This window comes from Taudactylus pleione, unplaced genomic scaffold (genome assembly GCF_031769625.1).
Source record: "Taudactylus pleione unplaced genomic scaffold, aTauple2 ptg000547l, whole genome shotgun sequence".
Classification (NCBI taxonomy): domain Eukaryota; kingdom Metazoa; phylum Chordata; class Amphibia; order Anura; family Myobatrachidae; genus Taudactylus; species Taudactylus pleione.
In genome coordinates, this window is record NW_028284949.1 from 2,535,663 (window position 1) to 2,553,823 (window position 18,161).

The 18,161-nt window shown below is 39.8% G+C and overlaps 1 pseudogene; it reads right to left on the reverse strand.

The window, feature by feature from the left end:
- Nucleotides 1-621: 621 nt before the first annotated feature.
- LOC148500765 (uncharacterized) lies at nucleotides 622-18,146 on the reverse strand (annotated as a pseudogene).
- Between the last annotated feature and the right edge of the window lie 15 nt (nucleotides 18,147-18,161).

An 18,161-nucleotide genomic window follows, 5' to 3' on the forward strand; every position in this document is an offset into this window, starting at 1 on the left:
TAACATCATCCTCTTCCGTCAGGAGAGAGATGCAGAGAACACTCTTTTTTTAAATTAAGTGTACTCTCATGCTAGAAGACCACCCAAAACTTCAGGAGCACTCACAAATAGGACAATCATTACACCTTACAGTGTCCTAATGGTTGTGTCATTGCCTAAGAGACGATTCTTCTGCTTGACCAACTTTTTCTAGGCATATATGTGTCCATTTATAGCCTCGCATTTCTCTAAGTACCAGGGCTTCTTGCTGCATATCATAGGCTTTTGCTAGAGGAAATTTCTTGGTAGCAACCTGTCTGTCAGGTATCAAACCTAATATCCTGTTACTAGTTTATCCTGCATTAACTCCATATGCACTGTTCCTTGTGTCCTTCAAACTATTTTATACCATTTGATCCAGAACCAAATAATACTAGTCTGCAAATTGACTTTTCATCCATCCAATTAGTGGAAATGATTTAACAAAATGTAAAAAAAAAAGAAAAAATTATATATATATATATATATATATATATATATATATATATATATATAATAAAACAAAAAAAACAACTAGAGCAGTAGTACAAACAATGCTATATAACAAAAAAGACATGATTAGAGGTCAATGAAGAGCCAAAGTCAGGAGGAATAATGAGAATTGTTCTTTTGAAAAAATACTTTCCACTTGCAAATACGCAAAGTTTTAACTGTATAAATGCATGTTAAAAAAATGTGTTGTTTATACGTACTGTCATATCAAACAAGATCAAAATGGCATCTCAACTCTGTGACCTCTCTGGTGTTTAATTACAGAGGATTTATGTGAGAAACATTTCCAGCACTCATAACACGGAAATGGTTTTTCCTGTGTGACGTCTCTGATGTTTGTTAAGATTTGATTTTTCTGTAAAACATTTCCCACACTCAGAACATGAAAAAGGCTTCTCACCTGTGTGAAGTCTGCAATGTGTAACAAGAGATGATTTTGCTGTAAAACATTTCCCACACTCTGAACAAATAAATGGTTTCTCACCTGTGTGAGTTCTCTGGTGTTTAAGACAAGTGGATTTTAGTGTAAAACATTTCCCACACTCAGAACAGGAAAATGGTTTCTTCCCTGTGTGACTTCTCTTATGTTTAAGAAGAGATGATAACTGTGCAAAACATTTCCCACACTCGGAGCAAGGAAATGGCTTCTCTCCTGTGTGAGTTCTCTGGTGTTTCATAAGATCTGCTTTGTATATGAAACATTTATCACACTCAGAACATGAAAACTGTTTCTCACCTGTGTGAATGCTCTGGTGTTTAAGACAACTTGAATTTTCTGTAAAACCTTTCCCACATTCAGGACAGGAATATGGTTTCTCCCCTGTGTGAATTATCTGATGTTTAATAAGAGTTGATTTCTGTGCAAAACATTTCCCACACTCGGAGCAAGAAAATGGCTTCTCTCCCGTGTGGATTCTCTGATGTTTAATAAGATCTGCTTTGTATATGAAACATTTATCACACTCAGAACATGGAAATAATTTCTCACCTGTGTGAAATCTCTGGTGTAAAAGAAAATTAGATTTTCGAGTGAAACATTTTCCACATTCAGAACAGGAAAATTGTTTCTCACCTCTGTGAAGTACCTGGTGTTTTGGAACATAAGATCTCTGCTTAAAACATTTCCCACACTCAGGACATGAATACGGCTTCTCTCCTGTGTGACTTCTCTGGTGTCTAATCGCATTTGATTTCTGCGCAAAACATTTACCACACTGAGAACACTGAAACGGCTTCTGTCCGGATTTAGCTGGCCGATGGGTGATAAGCTTTGTGTTCTGTGTAAAACATTTGGGATCTATAGCGGAGGGAAATATTTTATCCGCTCCAACAGACGTTACAGATGTACCATTATCAGAGCTACCGGGAAAAGATTCCTCACTGTGATGTACTTTATGTAAATTTAGGCTAATAGGGTTTTTTCTTTGAGAATCCTGTACGGTGACGTTTTTTTCCATTTCATGATCAGGTGATAAAATGAGAAGATCCTCTGAGGTATTCCCGCTGTTACGTCCTTCTGCTGAGAATAAAATAGAAAATATATTATAATATATATATATATATATATATATACATATACACACACACATAAACATATATATACATACATAAACAAGCCATACTGCGCAATAAGCCTAGCATAAGCAGGCAGGTCCCATGCTACTCTGCTAGAGTCTGGCATATTTTTTTTATTGACGAAAATGCGTCTAAGTCACAATGCGATGTGACTAGGACGCACCAGGAGACGGTGCTAATTAATTAGATATGTAACACTTGTATACCAGTGTGCGACTGTATCAACAGGTGCTTATCTTCTCTTGTAGTCATGCTGTTGGAATCATTGGATGGGCTTATTGCCCAGTCTGCTATTACAGCAGTTTCTGGCAGCAGGTTAGTACGGATACTGAAATACTGATAGCTCTAGGTAAGAACAGCTATTGCTCTCAGATGTGATTTAAGGGCAAGAGGTTCCTAATTGCTGAATATGGGGCAGTAGTACGCTTACCCTGATAGGAGCTCCTTTACTGGCAAGTCATGAGAACCCGAGTGGCAGTTGGGGGTAAAAAAGACTGACCGGAAGAAGACGCCTTGGCAGAGGGCACCACGGCGGTGAATGCCAGAACCGGTGGATTCAATTATTAGTGGAGATCACACCTGGTATGATAGTTAATACCATGTGATTGAGGGGTTATCAATGTGCCGGCTACAGGTAATGCCAGAAAATGCTTGTCCCTTGCTGGCTTTGTGGAGCAGGTCTCAAATTGGTGTAATACCAACTGGGAGATTGGCCGTCCCCTCCATAGTCAAGCCCAGTGTGTTACAGGATGAAGCGCGGGGCAGGTAAGACTCTGTGATATAGCACAGGCAAGTTTAGGCTGGGGTCCTGTAAGGCCACCAGGAGTAGTAAGCCTTGAGCGCTGGTTGCTATTCTCCAGGCTCCTCCAGTAATATATAAGCGTCACTCGCTCTTAGGTTATCTTTCTGCTTGTGAGCTATACATCACATGCAGCAGATCCATAGAATGATGTCCCTTACACAGAGAACTTCCTATTATCTGTGACTAAGAACACAATCAGGGGCTTACCTGGGGATGGGTGTCCTCAGGCTAATTTGGACTCAGACCACTCCTGTGACCCAGTAGATGGGAGGCTTTAGTTCAGTCCCAGCTACCTGTACAGGCTGCACATTTACACATTTAACCCCAGAGTGCTGGAATCACTGAACCAGCCAGTTCAATGATTCCAGCAGCATGACTACAAGAGAAGATAAGCCCCTCTAGATACATAGCAGTAAAAACACTATCTGATGGACTAACTAGAGTTCAGAAAAAAATATAAAAATAATGTATATATATATTTTACACATACACACACACACACATATATATATACACACACACATATATATATATATATATATATATATACACACACACACACACACACACACATACATATGTATACATACACACACACATATATACATACATATACACACACACATATACATATGTATATATACACACACATGTATATATATATATACACACACACACACACACACACAGTTATATATATAGACAATAACTAATGTTAAAGTTAAAATATGTTTTGATACATTTTATGCTACTATGTAATGGGAATAAATATATTAATTACATATTAATAAAAATAGAAATAATATATCTTATACAAGTTCTAGAAAGTTGTTAAAAACTAAACTTATGAAGTTATAAGTAAAATGGCCACTGAGGTCCAGGTTCTCTTGGAAAAATAAAATAATTAACATGTAAAATAAATAAAATGGACATATGCCAAGTGAAGTAAGCTAGCTCCAAGGTCACGAGGGAAAACTAAAAATGGACATAGGCCAAATGAAATAAGACACCTGCATAGATATGCATAGTTATATAAAGTATATTTTCCCATGGATTTACAAATGAGTTTTGATGACTTCACCTGTAGAAACGGTATAAATAATGGAGCCTTTATGGGCTATGGGGAGACTGGGGATTGAAGTTCTAGGATGACATCCTGCTGCACGTAACTATAAATGTTATCTATGTATTATTTTGTATTTGTACTTTACTTATTTCCTATTCAAGAACTGTTAAGTATTGTTAAGTATACGAAAAATTTTTATGAATTTAATTCTTGATTGGACATTGAATAATCAAAACAATATCTCTCTTTACTGTTTACTTTAAAAAAAACTGTTATAATCTTGTTGACCATCGTATGAATGACTGAATGTGTTGAATCAGCCTTTACGGGATCTGAATGTGCAAAAAGATTCTGATTTTAAGTATTCCTTCAGTTACCGCTTGAAGAAGGATTAGATAGTTCCAAGTCCCAAGTGAAATCACAACACTATAAGGCCTTAGACAGCATTATGTGATACACGTGAGAGAGAATAAAGGTGCTCGACAGGATGTACCAAAGGGAAGGTTTAATGTAAATGTTTTAATTTTGACAAAGAAAAATAAAAGTTCTTATCAAATAGGGACCTTGAAAGTTGGAAATTACACCATGCTAATGGTTTGTTATTAAATAGCAACTCCACTTACAAAAGTATTAAGATAATAATATAAAAAAGGGGCGCTTGTATTGGTGCTAAATAAAAATGAAGGAATTGTAAAAAACTAGGTAAATGATGAGAAATGTAAAAGACTATAAATTAGACCAAATAAAATAAATTTAAATGAAAAAGTAAAAATTAAAATAATGAGATATAAATTAAAAAATGAAACATAATATTATTAAAATAAGAAGAGTATGCAATACCTGTAAAGGAAAAAAAGGTGAGTATAAAAAAAGTTTATAGCCTTTATTGTGTATATAGTAAGTGCTGGGAAGTACAGGGGTTCCAATGGCGTCAGTACTGGCCTTGCATAAAAAGCCGCAGATTTGGAATTAACTAGCTGTCCCTATATCTGCCTACCTTTTCTGCCGTTATTCGCCGTGTGCTGACTGGTTTCCCTCTATATGTGTCTAGTTCTCCGTTCTCGGCAGGTTAGCACCGTGAGTGTCTTGGTCTTTCGCTCAGAGGCCATACCGATGACGTGCAATTACTTTGGGAATAAAATTTTTATACTAACCTTTTTTTCCCTTTACAGGTGTTGCATACTCTTCTCATTTTAATATTATTATTACGTTTCATTTTTTAATTTACATCTCATTATTTAGATTTTTACTTTTTCATTTAAATTAATTTTTATTTTTATTATTTTTTATTTATTTTATTTGGTCTAATTTATAGTCTTTTACACTTCCCATCATTTACAATTCCCTTATTTTTACTTCGCACCAACACAAGCGCCCCTTTTTTAGATCAAATAGGGACCTTATCAGACACCGCTAAGTGTGTATTACTCACCTGTGCTGCTACCTGTAGGGATTTCCTCCTCCTTACACTGCTCGTCACCTCTCACATACATCTCTTCTCCTTCTGTATTTTCTACCTTAATATCAGTCAGGACTTGATCCTAAATAACACACAAAAACAATAAAATAACACTTCAATAATGTCGGATTTGAATAAACTGGAATTAAGCTGTAAAATATCAGAGCAAGACGCACACAGTGTCACAGGTCATGTAATGAGAGCCACTTTGGTGTTTGGTGAGACCCTAAATCCCACCTACCTGATCTTCCTGTGGGACACTGTGATTCTCTTCTGTATGGTCCTGAGAATAAAGAGGACGGGGACATCTCTCTGGGGTATTTCTGTTACCTGCTCCATCTGTAATACATTATTTTTATGTGATTATTAACGTCTACAACCCAAAGCTTGATAGTGAAAGAAGGATTGGTCCCATGCTGAATTTATAAAATATAAAAGGGGATGTTTTACAAACTTCAAGTTACTGTAATACAGCAATACAGGCTGGATCAATAGGAAATGTACGCTCTTTACCATTGCATTGATACAATCAGCCACTGTAACAGTGAAGGTGAGCACTGAGCTCTGTGTTGTTCTTATCTCTGTTTACCCTGTTTCACTTTTAATAGCTCTTCTGTCCTGTTCCACTATTTGAACGTGTTTGATCATTTATTTTACATGATTTCTTCAATGCAGTTGCATTTTGATACCATATATACGTGTTGGTATGGTTTCCGCTGTTTTGCCAGTTATTTTGATAGCAAGCAGGTTTTCTAGATGTCCCTGTTTGATTCATCACTGGCTTTCATTTTTATTTATTTTCTACTTTCACGTTATTTGATGAATGCATTTGCTCACTGGCAAATCAGTGGCAGCCAAGTCAGCAAATGTATTCATCAAATAGCATGAAAGTAGAAAATAAATAAAAATGAAAGCCAGTGATAAACCAAACAGGGACATCTAGAAAACCTGCTTGCTATCAAAATAACTGGCAGATCAGTGGCAATCAAGTGATTTTGCGTGTGAGCAGGTTTTCCAGATATCCCTGTTTAACTCATCACTGTTTTTTTTATTTATTTATTTATTTTGGTATTTAGTGTTCTACGTTCATGTTATTTGATTAATTAATTTGCAGATTTTCCTCTGTAAAATAAACCTGTTTTTTTACATCATGCTGTTCAGCAGTTTGCAGGTATAGGCCAATTTTTCATGCCAAATCAGGAACCCAGAAAGTGCATAATGACATAGGTAGTTGTAGTACTAGTATACGGCTTGCCTGAAATAAATGTAAGAGGATGTCTTCACTACCGAGTACCGCACATGTATTATTACTACAGTGAGGATCATGTGTAATATGACATGTGGTCTTATCCCGTTAAGCAGTAATGGAACCACAATGGTGTACGGGTATCAGGTCTGTTTTAGAAGCTTTTGTAAATTTACCCCTAAGTGTATATTACTCACCTGTGCTGATAGCTGTAGGGATTTCCTCCTCCTTACACTGCTGATCACACATCACAGACGTCTCTTCTTCCTCTATTATATCTTCTACCTTAATATTAGTCAGGACTTGACCCTATATAACCCACAAAAACAATAAAAGAACACTTTAATAATGTCTGATTTGAACCAATTGGAATTAAACTGTATAATATCAGAGCAAGACGCGCACAGTGTCACAGGTCATGTAATGAGAGCCACTCTGGTATATTGGTGAGACCCTAAATCCCACCTACCTGATCCTCCTGTGGGACACTGTGATTCTCCTCTGTATCATCCTGGGAATAAAGAGGACGGGGACATCTCTCTGGGGTATTCCTGTTACTGGCTCCATCTGTAATACATTATTTATATATGGTTATTAACCTCAGCAACCCAAAGCTTGATTGTAAAAGCAGCAATACAGGCAATGGGAAATGTATACACTACTAAGCTCTTTATACATGATTGATTTTAGGACATTCCCGAAAGATATGGACCAGTATATTTCTATGGTATCCACACCTCCAGCAATGTGACAAGGCCAAGGGAAACCTTTTGTGCAGCACTATAGGAACGAGGAACCATCTGGATAGAAAAAACAGACTTACGGGTAAAGCTTCTATAACACACAAGAGGAGGTGTTGCAGCATAGCAACCAATCAGATTCTGTCTATTATTTTCTACAATGCAATAGAGAAATAATAGCTACCATCTGATTGGTTGCTATGGGCAACACCACCACATGTCTGTTTTAGATAGTTTAGTAAATCTACCCCCACAGGGGCATATTCAATTAGCTGCAGTGCTTACAGCGGGCAGATAACCTCGAGCATTAACGTTCGGCGTTATTCAATCATAAGCCCATTTCCTTCTGCGGTAAGCCTGTGGTTAACCTCTAGATCCAGGTTAGCTGCCCGGCGCTAAAGGTTAACACTCTCGTGGTGGCCCTGCTTTCCTGGAGATTGTGCGAATAGAAATTGTAGCCTGCGGGCTACAATAAAATAGCCCCGGACAAAATATTATCTTCGTGCTGTGAATTATTATTATTACTATCGTTTATTTATATGGCGCCACAAGTGTTCCGCAGCACCTTACAAGGTACATAACCAAGAAGTGACTTACAGTAAAATACAATACAATTAAGGACAAGGACATGGATAATATACATTGGAACATAGGTGGCCATAACACCCAATTAAGCAACAGAGCATTGGCACCAAGTGTTAGGTGTCCTAGTTGTGAGTAAGAAGTAGATGAACATAAAGTAAGGAGAAGCACAAGAGGGGAGAGGGCCCTGCTCGCAAGAGCTTGCATTCTGAATAATTACAAGAAGGCTTCTCAATAAAATACAAAAACAGGTCATACGTCCTAATGGCACCAAAATGTGCGGAATAAATATAATATAATGCTTCTGCACACCACAATTGAATACACGTCACAGAACCATAAATATGAATTAATGAAATATGCCCGGATAAGAACGACTGGCCTCTTAGACGTAGCTCACTCTTTCATGTCCCCTGAGGACTTCCTGGAGCCATAACTCAGCTGGATCGTGGTGGAGTAATGCTGGTAGTGCGCACTGAATTGTGCTCCGGGGAACAGTGTAAGGCTGTATACAGTTCCGCATGGTTGAAAAAGGAAAACGTTCTGTGAAGTAACTACTTTTTCTGATTTGTGATCAATATGAATTCTGCAAACAGGATTTCCGTAAGCAGTATAACTATGGGATAATGTATATAACCTCTCATCCAGCCTTAATAAAGGACCATTGGTCAAAATGCGACGGGATCGTCTATCTGCACCAGGTGAGTATTCTGAATCTGTTCATTCTGTAGCAATTTCAGTTCTTTAATTTTGGGTTTCTGATTCCAACTTGAAAGACAGTAGACATGTGCCTGACCATTGTCTATAAATTAGGCGGCCATCTTGCCGATATTTAGGATTCATCTGGTCTTTAAGCATAATACTGTTTATAGGTGCAATTTTATTAATAAATACAATTTAGAAGGATCAACTGCACCATACAGCAATTTATTTCCCTTGCATTCTGGGAACCACTTCATCAGCCCATTCGGTTTCCACCGAGATGGACTACAGATACCAAGTTACCTAAGATGTGCTCATTTGGTTGTTAATCTCTCTGAGTGCATTACCATATGGGATTTTCACCAACTGTATCTCCTCTTCATGACGGTAGAACTTGATCCTATTGGGTTGTTTGGTTCATTTGTGTTTTATCCGACCATTTCATCCATTTACCTGTATTGACTATGTTATACTAATGTGGCTGTTTCAGTTAGCCATGGACTACACATTTATCTAATTTTAAGAGCTAGGAAAATTTGATTCTGTATGTGTACTATTGTGATTTGTCCTCATTAGTCTGCGCTGACAGAGGAAGGTGTAGGATAAGAGATGGCTGTAGTGACAGAGGAGGGTGTAGGATAAGAGATGACTGTAGTGACAGAGGAGGGTGTAGGATAAGAGATGACTGTAGTGACAGAGGAAGGTGTAGGATAAGAGATTGCTGTAGTGACAGAGGAGGGTGTAGGATAAGAGATGACTGTAGTGACAGAGGAGGGTGTAGGATAAGAGATGACTGTAGTGACAGAGGAGGGTGTAGGATAAGAGATGACTGTAGTGACAGAGGAGGGTGTAGGATAAGAGATGACTGTAGTGACAGAGGAGGGTGTAGGATAAGAGATGACTGTAGTGACAGAGGAGGGTGTAGGATAAGAGATGACTGTAGTGACAGAGGAGGGTGTAGGATAAGAGATGACTGTAGTGACAGAGGAGGGTGTAGGATAAGAGATGACTGTAGTGAGAGGAGGGTGTAGGATAAGAGATTGCTGTAGTGACAGAGGAGGGTGTAGGATAAGAGAGTGCTGTAGAGACAGAGGAGGGTGTAGGATAAGAGAGTGCTGTAGAGACAGAGGAGGGTGTAGGATAAGAGATTGCTGTAGTGACAGAGGAGGGTGTAGGATAAGAGATTGCTGTAGTGACAGAGGAGGGTGTAGGATAAGAGAGTGCTGTAGTGACAGAGGAGGGTGTAGGATAAGAGATGGCTGTAGTGTCAGAGGAGGGTGTGGGATAAGAGATTGCCGTAGTGACAGAGGAGGGTGTAGGATAAGAGAGTGCTGTAGTGACAGAGGAGGGTGTAGGATAAGAGAGTGCTGTAGTGACAGAGGAGGGTGTAGGATAAGAGATGGCTGTAGTGACAGAACAAGGTGTAGGATAAGAGATTGCTGTAGTGACAGAGGAGGGTGTAGGATAAGAGATTGCTGTAGTGACAGGGGAGGGTGTAGGATAAGAGATGGCTGTAGTGACAGAACAATGAGAATATGTGACTGTCCTGTACTTAGTGATTATTACTCACCTGTGCTGATAGCTGTAGGGATTTCCTCCTCCTTACACTGCTGATCACCTCTCACATACGTCTCTTCTTCCTCTTTTATATCTTCTTCCTTAATATTAGTAAAAACTTCACCCTAAATAAGTCACAAAACAATAAAATAACACTTTGATAATATTCATATATTATTAGAGTATAAGACACACACAGTTGGCCTACAGAACACAGAGTGAAAACTCACATGGGTATTTGGTGAGACCCCCCAATCCCACCTACCTGATCCTCCTGTGGGACACTGTGATTTTCCTCTGTATGATCCTGGGAATAAAGAGGACGGGGACATCTCTCTGGGGTATTCCTGTTACTGGCCCCATCTGTAGGCGACACACAGTGACTGATTACACTGTATATATGTGATTATCAGAATTATTAAACCAGTCACTAGCTACTGGAGTAATTCCAGAGGACTGGAAAAGAGCAAACGTTGTCCCACTGCACAAAAGTGGAAGCAAGGAAGAGGCAAGCAACTACGACCAGTGAGCCTTACATCAGTAGTTGGGGAATTGATGGAAACACTCTTAAAAGAAAGAGACATAGATTATCTCAAATCCAGCAATTTGCAGGATCCCAAACAGCATGGATTTACTGGGGGGAGATCATGTCAAACAAATCTTACTGACTGGATGACTAAGGAAATAGATAAAGGGGGGGGCCATAGATATCGCTTATCTAGACTTTAGTAAGGCTTTGACACTGTTCCACATCGCAGACTGTTAATTAAACTGAAAAGCATGGGATTGGATACAAAGATAGTTGAATGGATAAGATCATGGCTGCAGGATAGGAAACAGAGAGTTGTAGTAAACTGAGTGCAGTCTCAAAAGAGAAATGTTACCAGTGGAGTACCTCAGGGATCTGTACTTGGAGCAGTGCTTTTTAATATCTTTATTTGTGACACTGCAAATGGTATTGAAGGGAAACTATGCCTTTTTGCAGATGACACAAAGGTATGCAACAAGGTAGACACACCAGGAGGGGTAAAACAAATTATTGATGATCTAGGTAGACTAGAGGAATGGTCAAGAACGTGGCAGCTACAGCTTAATGCCAATAAATGCAAGATCATGCACTTGGGTCTCAAAAATCCAAAGGCTAAATATAGTATTAATGGCACTATACTGGAAACTACTGAAGAGGAAAGGGAGTCACTATTTCAGGTGACTTAAAGGCAAGCAAACATTGTAACAAAGCAATGAGGAACGCAAGTCAGATGCTTGGTTGCATAGGGAGAGGAATCCGTAGCAGAAAGAAAGAAGTAATAATGCCACTGTATAGGTCATTGATACGTCCTCATCTTGAATACTGTGTTCAGTTCTGGAGGCCATATCTCCAGAAGGATATTAATACATTAGAGACTGTACAAAGAAGGGCAACTAAAATGCTGCAAGGTCTACACCACAAAACATACCAGGAAAGACTAAAAGATCTTAATATGTATAGTTTGGAGCAGAGAAGGGAAAGGGGGGACATGATAGAAATGTTCAACTATATAAAGGGTTTTAACACGGTAAAGGAAGGAGACATTCTTCAAAGAAAGAGAAGTATTAGAACAAGAGGACATGTTCTGAAACTGGAGGGTGGTAGGTTCAGGGGAAATTTTAGGAAAAATTACTTCACAGAAAGGGTAGTGGACAAGTGGAATAGCCTCCCATCAGAGGTGGTAGAGGCTAAGACAGTAGAGCAAGTTAAACATGCATGGGATAGACATAAGGATATCCTTCAGAAGACGTAAGGATCAATAAGGGATGAGGTAACAATATGTTTAAATATGGGGCAGACTGGATGGGCCAAGTGGTTCTTATCTGCCTTCAAATTCTATGTTTCTATGATGTGTATATAGGTGGCCCCATAGCTGCTCTCTCCATTACAATAAATGACAGTCTCCTCTTACCCAGTGATGTGAGGGGCCAGTGATTCTCCATCATCACGTCCTTGTACAGACCAATGTGTCCTTCTATATACTCCCACTCCTCCATGGAGAAATAGACAGTGACATCCTCACACCTTATAGGAACCTGACACACAATGATACGGTCATCACCCAGACAGATCCCCTGGTGTTACTGTATAAATGTCCCATTCCCAGCAGTCACCTCTCCAGTCAGCAGCTGAATGATCTTGTTGGTGAGTTCCAGGATCTTCTGGTCATTGTGTCTCTCATGTATCAGTGAGTGAGGTAGAGGCACTGTGATAGGGCTCTGGGTCCTGCTCAGTACCCATGACGCACAGAGGAAGCTGCTGGGTGTCTCATATTAACTAGATGTATTCTACACTATTGGTATTGAGAGAGACATCAATAAAAAGGGAAATGGAACTTTGCCTATCTGGAATTGTTTTACAGGCTAATTGTGCAGAATATACAAAAAGGGTATATTCTACAACCTATATTACACCTGTAAACATTTCCTGGAGTCACACTCTAGTAAAGTGTATATTACACATTTATCCCTCATCCAGCTCCAGCCATCTCCATGGGGTGTGAGGTTCCGAGTCCCCAGCCTACAGCCGGCACCCACAGATGTATTATCGGCTTTGAACAGAGAGCTGCAAATAGCAAGATGATGTGATGGTGGGGGCTGGACGAAAGTAAAGGACCCAGAACAGCCAGCCCACGGAAGATGGCATGAGAGCAAGGAGTTATATATACAGTATATTAGACAGTGTGTGGAGGAGACAGTTACAGATAGGACAGGGCTATGTTGGTAAAATTGTAGGATTTAATTAAATAATTGTTGGATTTAATAAGAGCTTAGAATAGGCCAAAAGCTGTAAACTGCAAAGTCTGATTAGTGTGTCAGTGATACAAAAATAATAATAATATAACAAATCCAAACTTGATTGATTCTGGGACCTGTAAAGGTGCCTACACACTAGGCGATTTTTTACACGATCTGCCCGATTCCGACAAATCGGAACGTCAAATCGTGTAAAATATGTCCTAATCGTGAGTGCCCACTCACGATCACGAGGCCGATGCGTGTCCCCGCTGGTCGTACATCGCATCTTCAGATCTTGCCTGTTGCAGGCAAGATCTGAAAATCTCAGTCACGATGCACTGGAATAGTTAGGAGGCACGATAGATCGTGGGTCAATTTGGATATTTTTTAACACCAAATTGTGCCCATGACTGCCGGGGGGAGAAATCGGACACGATTTCGCATCGTGACCAGATCGCCTAGCGTGTAGGCACCTTTAGAGATACAGCCTATACCTCCTGCCCAGGTTACAGCTCTGCAGATGAGAAGACTGAAGGAGAGCAGAACATACCAAAGAGAAAATGGATACCATCATGTGACCCAGAGAAGAGAGGATCATGGGAACTTGATAAAGACCCAAGAAGGAAGTATTCTAAGGTCACTACAAAACTCTCTGTGGAACGACTTTTCTAAAAGTTAACTCTAATTATATTGTCATAGTAAATTTGTTATAGATGCCCCTATGTAAAGGAAAATGAGACAGATGCCCTCCCCCCTCCTCCCACAGATCATGTTATCAGCCTTTATTTAATCATGTAAAAGTTACTTAGGGGTACATTTGATTAGGTGTTGGTATACAAAACCCAATAGCAAGCAATCAGCAACCAATCAGATTCTGGCTAAAATCTATCTGGTACATTCTATCATTTTAATTGGTTTTCGACTTTTAAAAACACAAACTTTAGTATTTTATCCCTTAGTCTACTTGGCTGTATCAGTAAATATCCCACTAACAGAAATCCTCAAAACATGAGCTATTGGGGGCAACATGAGAACCAGATTTGGGAAAGACTGCTCTAAAGGTGCGCAGCCAGTTATCGATAAAACAAGCCGATTGAACAATAACGACATCGTTCAATCGCTTGTTAATCGCCTGCAAATCGGGCATTTAAATGTTTTAAACGACCAGCGATGCGCGTGCCCGCTGGTCGTTTTAGACAGCTATCATCACCCGAATATGCTGGACAACCTGCCGATGTCGTCAGGCTGCCCATGTTCGGGGATGATAGATGTGCCTACACTGAACGACTGATCATTGAGTGTATGCACAACCACAGACTTGGAAACGACTGCACAATTACAATGTCGTAATCGTGCAGTCGTTTCCAAGTCTATTAGTGGATACGCACCTTTAAGGATATATTTGTTTCTCAAAATCTCACAGCTAAAAGCCACAAATAATATTGCAGAATATGTCCAAATCTATATTTCTAAAATATATAATAGTAGACAAGAGTCCTAAATGTAATAAAATAGAAGAGAATCAGGCTCTAATATATTATTATCACTCTATTCCTTGATAATCACTAGAATATTTATTGAGTGACCTTATACTAGAATATTTGGAAAAATTCTCAGTTCGTCATTCGATATCTATTTCCAAATTCCAATCCCCTTCTCAGACAAATGTGAGGACTGCTACCGGTACCCCCTAATTCAATCATGAACAAACAAAGGGAAACATGCACAAACAAAGGGAAACAGTAGTGTCTTATTACAGGATAATATATGTGGAGTATGCCATCACTGGTAAAAATGGGAAGCAGCCGGGAATCTGGTGGTGCCGACCACTGGCTTCCCGAATGCTTAATCCCGGCAAGGTACAAATGACAGGTGTCGATATGTCAAGACCTGTCATTAGACCTATGCCTGGAGCCCGACACCGGGTTTACCGATCGAAGGTAAGCCGGGCGCGGACAGCTGCGGGGGGGGGGGGGGATGGGAGGGTTAGGGGCTCCCTGGGGGGATGGGGGGGATTTAGGGTTAGGCACCCCCCTGGGAAGTTAGACTAGGGGAAGGGGGGGGTTAGGTTTAGGCACCCCAGAGGGGAGGTTAGGGTTAGGCACCCCCCCGGGAGACTTAGGGTTAGGCTGTGGAGAAGTGGGGGTTAGATTTAGGCACTTGGGGGGGAGGTTAAGGTTAGGCACCCCTAAAGGAGGGTTAAGGGGTAGAATTAGGTTAGTTATACTTACCTTAAGGACGATTGGGATTTCCTCCTCTGTCGGGCTGCCGCTGTCGGGAATAGATTCCTGTAAAAACTACCTCTTTCCACTTAATTGTGTATAGCCAGTCCCTCAGTTTATATATTTGTCTTATGAAACGTAGCTTATAAGATCTACATACTTCACAACATTTACACTAATCTCTGTGTTCTACAGACGCTGACTTACTCTCATAAATCACTGAGAATATAATAGGATTAACATATAGGAGGACAACAGATTTTAAAAGTCTTTATTCCCAATGTTTCTTACTACAATCACACCTACAGTCAGGTGCATAAATATTGGGACATTGACAGAATTTTCATACTTTGGCCTCTATTCACCACCACAATGGCTTTGAAATGAAACAAACAAGATGTGCTTTAACTGCAGACTTTCAGATTTAATTTGAGGGTAATTACATCCAAATCAGGTGAACGGTGTAGGAATTACAACGGTTTCTATATGTGCCTCCCACTTTTTAAGGGGCCAAAAGTAATGGGACTATCAACTCAAAGCTGTTTCATGGACAGTTGTGGGCTATTCCCTCGTTATTTCATTATCAATTAAGCAGGTAAAAGGTCTGGAGTTGATTCTAGGTGTGACATTTGCATTTGGAATCAGTTGCTGTCGACTCTCAATATGAGATCCAAAGAGCTGTCACCATCATCAGGCTGAAAAATCAAAACAAACCCATCAGAGAGATAGCAAAAACATTAGGTGTGGCCAAATCAACTGTTTGGAACATTCTTAAAAAGAAAGAACGCACCGGAGAGCTCAGCAACACCAAAAGACCTGGAAGACCACGGAGAAAAACTGTGGTGGATGACAGAGTAATTATTTCCCTGGTGAAGAAAAACCCCTTCACAACAGTTGGCCAAATCAAGAACACTCTCCAGGAGGTAGGTGTATATGTGTCAAAGTCAACAATCAAGAGAAGACTTCACAAGAGTGAATATATAGGGTTCACCACAAGATGTAAACCATTGGTGAGCCACAAAAACAGGAAGACCAGATTAGAGTTTGCCAAACAACATCTAAAAAAGCCATTACAGTTCTGGAACAACATCCTATGGACAGATGAGACAAAGATCAACTTGTACCAGAGTGATGGGAAGAGAAGAGTATGGAGAAGGAAAGGAACTGCTTATGATACAAAACATACCACCTCATCAATGAAGCATGGTGGTGGTAGATTTAGGATTGTTTAGTTTGTCCCATTACTTTTGGCCCCTTAAAAAGTGGGAGGCACATATAGAAACCGTTGTAATTCCTACACCGTTCACCTGATTTGGATGTAATTACCCTCAAATTAAATCTGAAAGTCTGCAGTTAAAGCACATCTTGTTTGTTTCAATTCAAAGCCATTGTGGGGGTGAATAGAGGCCAAAATATGAAAATTCTGTCAATGTCCCAATATTTATGCACCTGACTGTATATTTTAAACAATATTTTGCTGCTTATTTTAGAGTTAATAATAAGAAAAGTTATGTTTTAAAATGTATCATATATTTACCATTATGTTCTATTTGGAAAAGGGTACGATAATATACCATATGCATATAGGAGAATAGTGCACTGGATAAAGAAACCCCTACTGTTTCCCTTTTTTTGTTTATGTAAGAGTCCTAAATGTGTCTGACTAGAGTCACAGTTGTGCAGAAACCAAAATCACAAGAGGTGAAGACTCTCTCACCTCCCCAGTCAGGTCCCTGTGTTAGTACTAGAGATAAGAGTGATGTCACTGTGACACTCCCAGACTCCCCTCACCTCCCCAGTCAGGTCCCTGTGTTAGAAATAGAGATAAGAGTGATGTCACTGTGACACTCCCAGACTCCCTCAGCTCCCCAGTCAGGTCCCTGTGTTAGTAATAGAGATGATAGTGATGTCACTGTGACACTCCCAGACTCCCTCACCTCCCCAGTCAGGTCCCTGTGTTAGTAATAGAGATAAGAGTGATGTCACTGTGACACTCCCAGACTCCCTCACCTCCCCAGTCAGGTCCCTGTGTTAGTAATAGAGATCATTAGGGCATTCCCAGAATCCCTCACTAACCTCACTGTAACAAACCCAGTGTATAATATGCTGGGTGATGTCTTATCCCTTGTCAAATCTAATTGTAGAGACCCATCAACTATATATAATAATAATCCCTTATATCATGCAGTGTGTTTTGGAAGCTGTTATATTCTCATCATATATCACTGTACAGAGCCCTCTCCTCTATATAATAATATTACCACATACTAGTGGGTAATGGGAGCTGTGTTATATCCCCCATCATATATCACAGTACAGTCCCCTCTTCTCTATATAATACCACATAGTGTGTGCTGGGAGCTGTGTTATCCCCCATTGTATATCACAGTACAGTCCCCTCCCACCTATATATAATAATACCATATATCAGTGTGTGCTGGGAGCCGTGTTATTCCTCCTCATATATCAAGGTACAGTCCCCTCTCCCCTATATAATTAAAATATTACATATTAGTGTATGCTGGGAGTTGTGTTATCCCCCATTATATATCACTGTACAGTCCCCTCTCCCCTATATAATAATAATACCACATATCAGTGTGTGCTGGTAGCTGTGTTACCCCCATCATATATCACTGTACAGTCCCCTCTCCCCTATATTATTAAAATATTACATACTTATCAGTGTGTGCTGGGAAATACCTTTTATTTCCTTATTGGATCACTGCTTCATGCACCTTTCCTTTATATATTGATAATAACATAATTAATATAAAACTATTTACCTTCTCCGTGAGACATAAGGGAAATGGCGAGTGAGTATGTTGTTGTGTGGCAGTGAGACCCCAAACTTCCGGCCTTCTGCGTTCCAGCCGGGCCCCGCCCTCTGCAACCTTTTGAGCCCCGCCCCCT